The sequence below is a fragment of the Oncorhynchus mykiss genome, chromosome 25, assembly GCF_057628025.1.
Source record: "Oncorhynchus mykiss isolate SJ-2025 chromosome 25, ASM5762802v1, whole genome shotgun sequence".
Taxonomy (NCBI): domain Eukaryota; kingdom Metazoa; phylum Chordata; class Actinopteri; order Salmoniformes; family Salmonidae; genus Oncorhynchus; species Oncorhynchus mykiss.
The window spans coordinates 4117853-4132500 of NC_143046.1; the positions used below are offsets into that span (position 1 = coordinate 4117853).

The 14648-nt window shown below is 43.7% G+C and overlaps 1 pseudogene across 1 annotated transcript in view; it reads left to right on the top strand.

The window, feature by feature from the left end:
- The window catches only part of LOC118945988 (netrin receptor UNC5A-like), a 55314-nt pseudogene that overhangs the window by 35397 nt on the left and 5269 nt on the right, over positions 1–14648 (top strand). The window contains exon 6 of the transcript XR_016492110.1: positions 2101–2269. The product of XR_016492110.1 is annotated as a netrin receptor UNC5A-like (transcript). The remainder of the gene's footprint in view (positions 1–2100; positions 2270–14648) is intronic.

Consider the following 14648-nt stretch of genomic DNA (forward strand, 5'->3'; position numbering starts at 1 on the left):
CATAGAGTAAGACTGTAGTTTATTACCATAGAGTAAGACTGTAGTTTATTACCATATAGTAAGACTGTAGTTTATTCTCAGTGGTTTATTACTATAGAGTAATACTGTAGTTTATTACCATAGAGTAAGACTGTAGTTTATTACCATAGAGTAAGACTGTAGTTTATTACCATAGTAAGACTGTAGTTTATTACCATAGAGTAAGTCTGTAGTTTACTACCATAGTAAGACTGTAGTTTATTACCATAGAGTAAGACTGTAGTTTATTACCATAGAGTAAGACTGTAGTTTATTACCATAGAGTAAGACTGTAGTTTATTACCATAGTAAGACTGTAGTTTATTACCATAGAGTAAGACTGTAGTTTATTACCACAGAGTAAGACTGTAGTTTATTACCATAGAGTAAGACTGTAGTTTATTACCATAGAGTAAGACTGTAGTTTATTACCATAGTAAGACTGTAGTTTATTACCATAGTAAGACTGTAGTTTATTACCATAGAGTAAGACTGTAGTTTATTACCATAGAGTAAGACTGTAGTTTATTACCATAGTAAGACTGTAGTTTATTACCATAGAGTAAGACTGTAGTTTATTACCATAGAGTAAGACTGTAGTTTATTACCATAGAGTAAGACTGTAGTTTATTACCATAGAGTAAGACTGTAGTTTATTACCATAGAGTAAGACTGTAGTTTATTACCATAGAGTAAGACTATAGTTTATTACCATAGTAAGACTGTAGTTTATTACCATAGAGTAAGACTGTAGTTTATTACCATAGAGTAAGACTGTAGTTTATTACCATAGAGTAAGACTGTAGTTTATTACCACAGAGTAAGACTGTAGTTTATTACCATAGAGTAAGACTGTAGTTTATTACCATAGTAAGACTGTAGTTTATTACCATAGAGTAAGACTGTAGTTTATTACCATAGAGTAAGACTATAGTTTATTACCATAGTAAGACTGTAGTTTATTACCATAGTAAGACTGTAGTTTATTACCATAGAGTAAGACTGTAGTTTATTACCATAGAGTAAGACTGTAGTTTATTACCATAGAGTAAGACTGTAGTTTATTACCATAGAGTAAGACTGTAGTTTATTACCATAGAGTAAGACTGTAGTTTATTACCATAGAGTAAGACTGTAGTTTATTACCATAGAGTAAGACTGTAGTTTATTACCATAGAGTAAGACTGTAGTTTATTACCATAGAGTAAGACTGTAGTTTATTACCATAGAGTAAGACTGTAGTTTATTACCATAGAGTAAGACTGTAGTTTATTACCATAGAGTAAGACTGTAGTTTATTACCATGGATTTCAGAGTTTGACTGCAGCTTATTCTCCACACTGCATGGCCTTGTTAACAAGGATCATTGCAGCTCACAGCACCAGTACCAGTTAGCCAGCGCCTCTGATGTATTGTGTTCTACCTCTAGCTAGCTACTGCAGATGATCTATATGTATGATGGTAAAGTAGCATCAGATCATTAGTGACTGTAACCAACTGATGAATAAAGCCCTGCTGTCTTTCCTCCTCCACCTTGATCCCTTAACTCTCTTTCCCACCCCCAACCCTTATACACCCCCTCTCCCCTCTGGCCCCTACCCTACCCTCATCTAACCATTTCCCACTACCCTCTATTCCCCTCTCCTCCCATCTCCCCTCTGCCCTGTACCCTCTACCACCCTCTCCTCCCGTCTCCCCCTCTGCCCCTACCCTCTACCACCCTCTCCTCCCGTCTCCCCTCTGGCCCCTCAACTACCCTCATCTAACCCTTCCCCACTACCCTCTACCATTCTCCCCTCCCGTCTCCCCTCTGCCCCTACCCTCTACCCCCCTCTCCTCCCATCTCTCCTCTGCCCCTACCCTCTACCCCCCTCTCCTCCCGTCTCCCCTCTGCCCCTAACCTCTACCCCCCTCTCCTCCTGTCTCTCCTCTGCCCTGTACCCTCTACCCCCCTCTCCTCCTGTCTCCCCTCTGCCCCTACCCTCTACCTCCCTCTCCTCCCGTCTCTACCCCCTCCTCCCCTCTGCCTACTCCCCATAACGCCTACTCCCCATAACCCCTCCTCTCTCTCCACCCATGCAGGTTACCCCTGGTGGGCTGCCAAACCCTGCTGAGTCCCATAGTGAGCTGTGGTCCTCCGGGGGTGGTTCTGACGCGGCCCACAATTCTCAGCATGGACCATTGTTCTGACGCCTGTCCTGAGAACTGGGCCATCAGGCTGAAGAAACAGAACTACGAAGGCGTCTGGGAGGTGAGAACACAGACACACACACAGACACACACACACACACAGACACACACACACACACAGACACATTCACACGTGAGAGGAACAACATTATAGCTAGATTACTTTTTTTATTTATTTTATTTTGTGTAGCCCTTTTTTTGTGACTGGTTTTTGTTCCAGCCCAACTCACTAATTGAGCACAAACACAGAAGCTATAGGATGGGAGCTACTGTACATACGCCTGGTGTTTGAGGAAATAGAACAATCGCAGGGAGCCCCGTAGGACGGCGCACAAATAGCCCAGCGCCGTCCGGGGTAGAGGATGGTTTGGCCGGGGGGGGGGGGGGCTGAGCGAGGGGGTGTTAATACTTGGATGGGAGAACGCCTGGGAATACCAAGTGCTGTAAGCTTCAAAAAAAGAAAAATTATATTTAAAAAAAAAAAATCAACCATGCGCAGTTATTCAAATGAAGTGTGCACTTCTCCAAGAGGAATTCAATTCTCTCCTCAAACGTCTCCTCTGACATTTAAATTGCACATAACCTCGAGGTACTTCTTAAAGCTCTTAAACCCTGTGTTTCTGACCCCCTGACACCAATTACAAAGACCCCTCTATACAGTACTGTCCCCTGGGCTACAGAGCCGTTCCCCTCTCTACTCTACCTGTAGACTACATTAGAAAGCAGTGCAGAGATCCAACCTCCCCTCACCTTCATATAAATTCTTCAATGTCTGTGTGTCAGCTCAGGAATACTGTATGTCAGAGTAGTGAGAGAGAAAGAGAGAGAGGGGGGGAGGGAGGGAGAGAGGACGAATGAGAGGTCTGTGGGAGGGAGGGAGGGAGGGAGGGAGGGAGGGAGGGAGGGAGGGAGGGAGGGAGGGAGGGAGGGAGGATGAATGAGAGGTCTGTGGGTGGGAGGGAGGGAGGGAGGGAGGGAGGGAGGGAGGGAGGGAGGGAGGGAGGGAGGGAGGGAGGGAGGGAGGGAGGGAGGGGGGGTGGAGGGAGGGAGGGAGGGAAAAAGAGAAAGAGAGAGGACGAATGAGAGGTCTGTGGGAGGGAGGGAGGGAGGGAGGGAGGGAGGGAGGGAGGGAGGGAGAGAGGGAGAGAGGGAGAGAGGGAGAGAGGGAGAGAGGGAGGGAGGGAGGGAGGGAGGGAGGGAGGGAGGGAGGGAGGGAGGGAGGGAGGGAGGGAGGGAGGGAGGGAGGGAGTCATTTTGAAAATCAAGTATACTTTAAATGCCCGGATGTCGTAGTCATTTGGGCTTTGACGTCAGCTGATTGTTAGATATGGGGGATGTGCTGCTGAAATCAACGAATAGAAACATCAAGCCACTTTCTCCATGTGTGCAGTTTCTAAAATCTAGTATTGGTTTCAAATGCATGGATGTTGTACTCATCTCACCTCTTCATCTAGTAGAATTAGATGTATACTTAACCACAATGCATTTGGAAGAGGTGGGCTGAGAGTGATTCGGCCCCTTCAAGTAGCCATACCGTCCGTACAACTCAACAAGGCTACTTCGTTTGGAACATGCCGAATTGCGAAGCTTCTGCTGTGATAATTAAAAAAATTTAGTTGCTCTTAAAATGATCACAATTATTTAATCGTAGGCTACATCTATGAAATAAGTATTTAAAAAAAAAACATTTTGTGGGAGGAATTTCTTGTTTCTAGTTCTCATGGCCTTCGTCAAAGCTTTGAAACTAAATACAAAAAAAACATATTTTGATTTGTGCGTCGGCACCGAGGGGACTCAGGGCCTTAGCTGTGTTATTGATGTGATGCTAATCAGGCCTTTTGAACATATGGATTGGTTTAGTTCTGTAGTCTACCTATTCAATTATTTAATTTATAGATCAAGCCTTAGTAGTCATTCTGATCTCGTTCTCAATGATCAGTGCTTTAGTTCATTATGTTACTGTCTAGCGGTTCTGAATGTGTGATGCAGCCGACTGTCCATGTTGTTTTGCAATAGAATGTTGATTTGACCCTTTGAACAGTTTAAGTGTGGCTACTAGGCTACACAGGATGTTGAAATGGAACCAAATCATCTGTTTCTGCCTTCAGTCCTTTTTCAGAAGGGTAGATGGGTTATGGGGGAATGGTATACGTCTAATGTGATAGTCTGACTATAAACAGCCTGAGTAGGTCTATAACCAGCCTGAGTAGGTCTATAACCAGCCTGAGTAGGCCTATAACCAGCCTGAGTAGGTCTATAACCAGCCTGACTAGGTCTATAACCAGCCTGAGTAGGCCTATAACCAGCCTGAGTAGGTCTATAACCAGCCTGAGTAGGTCTATAACCAGCCTGAGTAGGACTATAACCCGCCTGAGTAGGTCTATAACCAGCCTGAGTAGGTCTATAACCAGCCTGAGTAGGTTTATAACCAGCCTGAGTAGGTTTATAACCAGCCTGAGTAGGTCTATAACCCGCCTGAGTAGCTCTATAACCCGCCTGAGTAGCTCTATAACCCGCCTGAGTAGCTCTATAACCCGCCTGAGTAGGACTATAACCAGCCTGAGTAGGTCTATAACCAGCCTGAGTAGGTCTATAACCAGCCTGAGTAGGTCTATAACCAGCCTGAATAGGTCTATAACCAGCCTGAGTAGGTCTATAACCAGCCTGAGTAGGTCTATAACCAGCCTGAGTAGGACTATAACCTGCCTGAGTAGGTCTATAACCAGCCTGAGTAGGCCTATAACCAGCCTGAGGAGGTCTATAACCAGCCTGAGTAGGCCTATAACCAGCCTGAGTAGGTCTATAACCCGCCTGAGTAGGTCTATAACCAGCCTGAGTAGGTCTATAACCAGCCTGAGTAGGTCTATAACCAGCCTGAGTAGGTCTATAACCAGCCTGAGTAGGTCTATAACCAGCCTGAGTAGGCCTATAACCAGCCTGAGTAGGCCTATAACCAGCCTGAGTAGGTCTATAACCAGCCTGAGTAGGTCTATAACCAGCCTGAGTAGGTCTATAACCAGCCTGAGTAGGCCTATAACCAGCCTGAGTAGGTCTATGACCCGCCTGAGTAGGTCTATAACCAGCCTGAGGAGGACTATAACCCGCCTGAGTAGGTCTATAACCAGCCTGAGTAGGCCTATAACCAGCCTGAGGAGGTCTATAACCAGCCTGAGTAGGCCTATAACCAGCCTGAGTAGGTCTATGACCCGCCTGAGTAGGTCTATAACCAGCCTGACTAGGTCTATAACCAGCCTGAGTATGTCTATAACCAGCCTGAGTAGGTATATAACTCCATTAGGTTGAATGTTATAGTCTGTCTATAACCGGCCTGAGTAGGTCTATAACCCGCCTGAGTAGGTCTATAACCAGCCTGAGTAGGCCTATAACCAGCCTGAGTAGGTCTATAACCAGCCTGAGTATGTCTATAACCAGCCTGAGTAGGTCTATAACTCCATTTTCACATTGTTAAAACACTGTATATACAGTTGTGGCCAAAAGTTCTGAAAATGACACAATTTTCAAAAAGTTTTCTGCCTCAGTTTGTATGATGGCAATTTGCATATACTCCAGAATGTTATGAAGAGTGATCAGATGAATTGAAATTAATTGCAAAGTCCCTCTTTGCCATGCAAATGAACTGAATCCCCAAAAAACATTTCCACTACATTTCAGCCCTGACACAAAAAGACCAGCTGACATCATGTCAGTGATTCTCTCGTTGACGAGGACATGGCTGGAGATCACTCTGTCATGCTGATTGAGTTTGAAAAACAGACTGGAAGCTTCAAAAGGAGGGTGCTTGGAATCGTTGTTCTTCCTCTGTCAACCATGGTTACCTTTTTTTATTTTACTAGGCAAGTCAGTTAAGAACAAATTCTTATTTTCAATGATGGCCTAGGAACAGTGGGTTAACTGGTCTAGGAACAGTGGGTTAACTGGTCTAGGAACAGTGGGTTAACAGCCTGTTCAAGGGCAGAACGACAGATTTGTACCTTGTCAGCTCGGGGATTTGAACTTGCAACCTTTCGGTTACTAGTTCAACGCTCTAACCACTAGCCGCAAACTTTGTGGAAATTAATATTTGTGTCATTCTCAAAACTTTTGGCCACGACTGCATACACAATATGACATTTGTAATGTCTTTATTCTTTTGGAACTTCTGTGAATATAATGTTTACTGTTAATTTTTATTGTTTATTTCACTTTTGTGTATTGTCTTGCTTTGGCATTTTTAACATATTTTAACATCTGTTTTCCACGCCAATAAAGCCCCTTGAATTGAATTGAATTGAATTGAATTGAATGGAGAGAGAAATACCTAAAACTAAAACTAAAACTATTTGAGTGTGTCATTGAACCAATTGTACTTTATGGCAGCGATGTGTGCAAAATAACACTTGCAAAACAAGATTTCACCCAATGGGACAAACACCCCATTGAAACCCTGCATGCAGAGTTCTGTATGATTCTCCTACATGTCCAGAGGAAAACTACAAACAATGCATGCAGAGCAGAATTAGGCCAATATCCACTAATAATAAAAACTCAAAAAATAGCAATTAAGTTTTGAAAACATCTAAAATACAGTGACCCCCTCTCATATAATTACCAAGCCCTGCAATGCCAAGAGCTGGGCAAAGAAAAGTCCCCTCATCCAGCTGGTCCTGGGGCTGAGTTCACAAACCTGTTCTACTAACACACTGAAGCCTCAGTCCCCTCATCCAGCTGGTCCTGGGGCTGAGTTCACTAACCTGTTCTACTAACACACTGAAGCCTCAGTCCCCTCATCCAGCTGGTCCTGGGCCTGAGTTCACAAACCTGTTCTACTAACACACTGAAGCCTCAGTCCCCTCATCCAGCTGGTCCTGGGCCTGAGTTCACAAACCTGTTCTACTAACACACTGAAGCCTCATGACCCTCATCCAGCTGGTCCTGGGGCTGAGTTCACTAACCTGTTCTACTAACACACTGAAGCCTCAGTCCCCTCATCCAGCTGGTCCTGAGTTCACTAACCTGTTCTACTAACACACTGAAGCCTCAGTCCCCTCATCCAGCAGGTCCTGGGGCTGAGTTCACGAACCTGTTCTACTAACACACTGAAGCCTCAGTCCCCTCATCCAGCAGGTCCTGAGTTCACTAACCTGTTCTACTAACACACTGAAGCCTCAGTCCCCTCATCCAGCTGGTCCTGGGGCTGAGTTCACGAACCTGTTCTACTAACACACTGAAGTCTCAGTCCCCTCATCCAGCAGGTCCTGGGGCTGAGTTCACTAACCTGTTCTACTAACACACTGAAGTCTCAGTCCCCTCATCCAGCAGGTCCTGGGGCTGAGTTCACTAACCTGTTCTACTAACACACTGAAGCCTCAGGACCAGAACATCCAATTAATCAGGATAAACCAAATTACAACACAGTCAAAACAAAACTACATTGCTTATTGGGAAACACAAACACAAAGCAAAATGCAGTGCTATCTGGCCCTAAATGGACAGTACACTGTGGTTAAATATTACACCGTGGCTCAGTGAGCACAGCCTTGCCATTGAGAAGGTTAGACCCAGGAAAACCTGGCTCCCTGTAGAGGAAAGGCTGTGCAACCACTGCACCACAGCAGAACCTGAGACGGAGCTGCATTTCCTGACAAAATGTACAAAAATATAAAACAATTAGAGAGTGTCATTTCCCCAAATTTTAAACTATTTTTCAAGGTTTCAAAGGCCTCTCTGATGAGAATAGGCTACCCCTTATTATTGTAATATTGTAAATATCCAAAGTACGCTGTACATTGTTACGTAATGTCAATAAAGCAAATTTGTCACAATCGTTACATAAATATCCAGACCAGGCTGCAGAGCGAGTAGAGTTCCACATTTGATTGATCGTGAAACTTAAAAAAAATAACGAACGTCACAATATGTAGCGCACACAGGCACTAACACAAAACAATATCCCACAACGCAGGTGGGAAAAGGAACACACTAAGTATGATCCCCAATTAGAGTCAACGATATTCAGCTGCCTTCAATTGGGAACCATACACACACACCAACATAGAAAAATACTATCCAGAAACCCCCTAGTCACGCCCTAACCTATACACCATAGAGAACCCTGAGGGCTCTCTATGGTAAGGGCGTGACAAAATTGACTTGATGGAGAGAGACAGAGACAGAGGTGAAAAGAAGGAGATGGAATGATGAGTAGAGGAGACCTCTCTCCTCTTCTCTCCTCTCCTCTCCTCTTCTCTCCTCTCCTCTCCTCTCCTCTCTTCTCTTCTCTCCCCTCCTCTTCTCTACTCTTCTCCCCTCTTCTTTCATCTTCTCTTCTCTTCTTTTCTCTCATCTCCTCTCCTCTTCTCTTCTCTTCTCTCCTTTCCTCTCCTCTCCTCTCCTCTCCTCTCCTCTCCTCTCCTCTCCTCTCCTCTCCTCGCCTCTCCTCTCCTCTTCTCTTCTCTTCTCTTCTCTTCTCTCTTCTTCTTTCATCTCCTCTCCTCTCCTCTCCTCTCCCGCCTCTCGTCTTATCTTCCCTTCCTCCTCTCTGCTCTTCTATTTTATTATCATCAGTCTTTGTCATTCTGCCTGGAGTGTAAATTGAGGTTGAGAGTTGTCCTCCTCTCTCTCTCTCTCTCGCTCTCTCTCTCTCTCTCTCTCTCTCTCTCTCTCTCTCTTCCTCTCTCTCTCTCTGTCTTCCTCTCTCTCGCTCTCTCCCTCTCTGTCTGTCTCTCTGCTTTACTGTTTGTAGGGGTTATTGGCCTGGGGTTGACAGGGGCAGGGGATGGAGGTGGCTTTTTCTTTCCGGGTGGCTGCAGCAACGGTTCAGCATATCAGGAGGGGAGGTAGAGAGGGTGTTGGGGCGTAGGTCTTCTTTCATGTTCAATATTGGGCATAAATGATTTACCCCTCCGTGTAGGTGGGCGGTGGGATGTCAGAGCGATAGATTGGCCTGTCGAAGTCTGAGGTTAGAGCTGCACGTTTAATCATCAGCCTCTGGCTCAGATATATCTCTGTCTCTCTGCCTCTCTGTCTCTCTGTCTCTCTGCCTCTCTGTCTCTCTGTCTCTCTGCCTCTCTGTCTCTCTGTCTCTCTCTCTGCCTCTCTCTCTCTCTCTCTCTCTCTCTCTCTCTCTCTCTCTGTCTCTCTCTCTTTGTCTCTCTCTGTCTCTCTCTCTGTCTCTCTCTGTCTCTCTCTCTAAGTCTCTCTCTGTCTCTCTCTGTCTCTCTCTCTCTCTGTCTCTCTCTGTCTCTCTCCCTGGGTAGTTTCCCTAATCTATTCCCTATGCAGTCCACTATGTTTGACCAGAGCCAATGTCAAAAGTTGTTTCAAAATCCATGTTGTACATCACTGTTGAACATCACTGTTGAACATCACTGTTGAACATCACTGTTGAACATCCATCCACATCCACAACACACCAAATGTTACACACGCACACTTCATACACACACACACACCTCATACACACGCACACTTCATACACACACACACGCCTCAGACATACAAACACCTCAAACACACAAACACTTCATACACACCTACCTCATACACACACACCTCATACACACACCTACCTCATACACACACACCTCATACACACACCTACCTCATACACACACACACGTCATACACATCTCATACACACACCTCTCATACACACACACCTCACCACGACCTCACTGTGTGCTCTTGGGATAATAGCAGTCATGTCATAACACTATGTCCAGATGACACAGGACATAACAACCATCTCATAACACTATGTCTAGATGACACAGGACATAACAACCATCTCATAACACTATGTCTAGATGACACAGGACATACAGCCATGTCATAACACTATGTCCAGATGACACAGGACATAACAACCATCTCATAACACTATGTCCAGATGACACAGGACATACAGCCATGTCCTAACACTATGTCCAGATGACACAGGACATAACAGCCATGTCATAACACTATGTCCAGATGACACAGGACATAACAACACACTATGTCCAGATGACACAGGACATAACAACCATGTCATAACACTATGTCCAGATGACACAGGACATAACAACCATGTCGTAACACTATGTCCAGATGACACAGGCATGAATAGCACATGCCATGTGCATACTCTGTATAGAAAATAAAGCAACGCATATCAGCAAACACCTGAATGTGGTGACATCACCACAGCATTGAGAGGTACAGCCTAACATCACCACAGCATTGAGAGGTACAGTCTAACATCACCACATCATTGAGAGGTACAGCCTAACATCACCACGGCATTGAGAGGTACAGCCTAACATCACCACGGCATTGAGAGGTACAGCCTAACATCACCACGGCATTAAGAGGTACAGCCTAACATCACCACGGCATTGAGAGGTACAGCCTACCATCACCGCGGCATTGAGAGGTACAGTCTAACATCACCACAGCATTGAGAGGTACAGCCTAACATCACCACGGCATTGAGAGGTACAGCCTAACATCACCACAGCATTGAGAGGTACAGTCTAACATCACCACGGCATTGAGAGGTATAGTCTAACATCACCACAGCATTGAGAGGTACAGCCTAACATCACCACGGCATTGAGAGGTACAGCCTAACATCACCACGGCATTGAGAGGTACAGCCTAACATCACCACAGCATTGAGAGGTACAGCCTAACATCACCACAGCATTGAGAGGTACAGCCTAACATCACCACAGCATTGAGAGGTACAGCCTAACATCACCACAGCATTGAGAGGTACAGCCTAACATCACCACAGCATTGAGAGGTACAGCCTAACATCACCACAGCATTGAGAGGTACAGCCTAACATCACCACAGCATTGAGAGGTACAGCCTAACATCACCACAGCATTGAGAGGTACAGCCAAACATCACCACAGCATTGAGAGTTACAGTCTAACATCACCACAGCATTGAGAGGTACAGTCTAACATCACCACAGCATTGAGAGGTACAGCCTAACATCACCACAGCATTGAGAGGTACAGCCTAACATACCATAGAACTAGTGTAAAACACATGAAAATAACAAAATAAAACAGAAGATGAAATAATACCAGTACTGATACATGATGACTAGATTGATGTGAACGCTACAATAACATATGATATGATAACACCGGTCACTAGAGCAAAACTGTTAGAACAGAAGATGGACTGACAAGGAGGACAGACTATGGGGAGATACATGACACATGACTAGACATGCTAATTAACATCCTCAACCTACTGCTGCAGATACATGACACATGACTAGACATGCTAATTAACATCCTAAACCTACTGTTGCAGATACATGACACATGACTAGACATGCTAATAAACAGCCTCAACCTACTGCTGCAGATACATGACACATGACACATGACTAGACATGCTAATAAACAGCCTCAACCTACTGCTGCAGATACATGACACATGACACATGACTAGACATGCTAATAAACATCCTAAACACATGCTAATTAACATCCTAAACCTACTGTTGCAGATACATGACACATGACTAGACATGCTAATAAACAGCCTCAACCTACTGCTGCAGACACATGACACATGACTAGACATGCTAATAAACATCCTAAACCTACCTAGTTTCATCTTTACTCATTCATTTTAGACAACAATTAGATGCAAGCCTCACAACTGAGACTCTTTAATAAATAGAGTTATGGTAATGTGGCTATATTGTCTCTCATGAGTTTCACAAACATTAAACGAAACGGACCAGTTTGTAGCTGGATTCTCCCCAGACCGCGTACGCATTCTCCAAAACATGGACATTGTTCAGCTCTCAAGTTCTATGATGGAGAAGAGGTTCCTTTGTCTCCTGTGAAACCTTCTCTCTATATTGCCTGACCATGAGGACAGAGACTCCTCTAGGAATTTATGACCTGCGATTACAGAGCCTGGGTGTAGGGGGAAGAGAGAAGTGGTAATAGAGATGGGGGGGGGGGGGGTGGTACTCGCTATCCCCAAAGAGGGCCACGTCATGACAACTGGTGGTATATGACTGGGATGACATGTAAAATATAGCTCATCACTGAGAGTATATGCAGAAACAACTACTATCGATATTGATGCTGCACTAAATGATTAACGCCTTCATAGAGACTGAAATACTGTCGAATCACCATGACAACACCATCTCCTGTTCATGATTAGAAAACATTGCTACTTACTCCCTGTATATTGATGCATTGCCTGCATGCTAGCCTTTAGCATAGGCTAGTTCCTTCCTGGAGGACGGGGAATGATCCCCCCCATGATGGGGTGTGTGTTCACGGAGCACGCCGAGTCTGCCTGAAAGATGGTATTAGGAACAAACGAGATGCTATATGATAGCTAAATCTACTTAGCTAGCTAGTTTGTAGCCGCTATTGACTGACAAATGTAGAGCAGCAAGATGGTTGATCCTCACTATCAGTGTAGAGGGGTGGAAAAAATGTAATCCATTTTGAATTCAGTCTGTAACAGAACAAAATGTGGAATAAGTCAAGGGTATGAATACTTTTCTGGAGGCTACCTCAATTACCTCATAACCCAGCACAATGACTCAGTACTGGTAATGTTATTACCTGGTACTCCCTGTAGATAGCCATGTTATTACCTGGTACTTCCTGTATATAGCCATGTTATTACCTGGTACTTCCTGTATATAGCCATGTTATTACCTGGTACTCCCTGTATATAGCCATGTTATTACCTGGTACTCCCTGTATATAGCCATGTTATTACATGGTACTCCCTGTATATAGCCATGTTATTATCTGGTACTCCCTGTATATAACCATGTTATTACCTGGTACTCCCTGTATATAGCCATGTTATTACCTGGTACTCCCTGTATATAGCCATGTTATTATCTGGTACTTCCTGTATATAGCCATGTTATTACCTGGTACTCCCTGTATATAACCATGTTATTATCTGGTACTTCCTGTATATGACCATGTTATTACCTGGTACTCCCTGTATATAGCCATGTTATTACCTGGTTATAGCCATGTTATTACCTGGTACTCCCTGTATATAGCCATGTTATTACCTGGTACTCCCTGTATATAGCCATGTTATTACCTGGTACTCCCTGTATATAGCCATGGTATTTTTACCATGGCTATGTATCTGATGGCCAAATGGTAAAGAACACCCTTACCTGCCGATCTATAAATTACATCTCCATATACTATCATGGGTAGGATGGTCATCTGAATCCGGGTTAGTTTGGCAGCTGGGGTGAAAGAGAAGCGATTACATTAGAGGAAACTTTAGCCTGCAGCTTTGATATGTGCTGAGAGAAGGACAGTGCACCGTCTAGCCATACTTCCAAGTACTTGTATGAGGTGACTACCTCAAGCTGTAAACCCTCAGCGGTAGTAATAACACCTGTTAATTAAGGGGGGGGGGGCTTCTTTTTATTTAAAAAACATGTTAAGGAGGAGGATCAGCTTTAATATTGCGGATAGATTGTTGCTTCCATCAATGTAATTGTCTTCATAATTTCCAATCCCCCATATATTTTTGGGGGTAAATATATATTCAATTCAAGGAGCTATATACAGTGCCTTGCGAAAGTATTTTGCACGCCCAATTTTTCAGTTTTTGATTTGTTAAAAAAGTTTGAAATATCCAATAAATGTCGTTCCACTTCATGATTGTGTCCCACTTGTTGTTGATTCTTCACAAAAAAAATACAGTTTTATATCTTTATGTTTGAAGCCTGAAATGTGGCAAAAGGTCGCAAAGTTCAAGGGGGCCGAATACTTTCGCAAGGCACTGTATATCCATACATACACACATTTTTTTTAAAACCTTTTTTGTTTTACAATGATGGGTTAACTGTCTTGTTCCGGGGCAGAACGACATATTCCCCAAACCCTACCGCCCATCGCCCAATTGGAGTAAACTACTAAACACTTAGGCTTCTACCTTCAGTTTATACATATTATAAACATTTTACAGACACAATCTATTTTACAATACTTATATTTTGTTTGTTTTTAAGTCCTTCCTCTATTTCTGATGTCCATCCAGTTTGATTTCTATTTGTAACTGTGCTATTTCACAACAACATTTCAGAACCTATATACAGTTGAAGTCGGAAGTTTCCATACACTTGAAACTCGTTTTTCAACCACTCCACAAATGTCTTGTTATCAAACTATAGTTTTGGCAAGTCAGTTAGTATATCTACTTTGTGCATGACAAAAGTCATTTTTCCAACAATTGTTTACAGACAGATTATTTCACTATAATTCACTGTTTCACAATTCCAGTGGGTCAGAAGTTTACATACACTAAGTTAACTTTGCCTTTAAACAGCTTGGAAAATTCCGGGGAGGGGCCAATTGAGTATAAGACTGTATCATCTGCAAATAAATAGTTGAGAGAGATTTCTATTGCCTGAGCTATGTTGA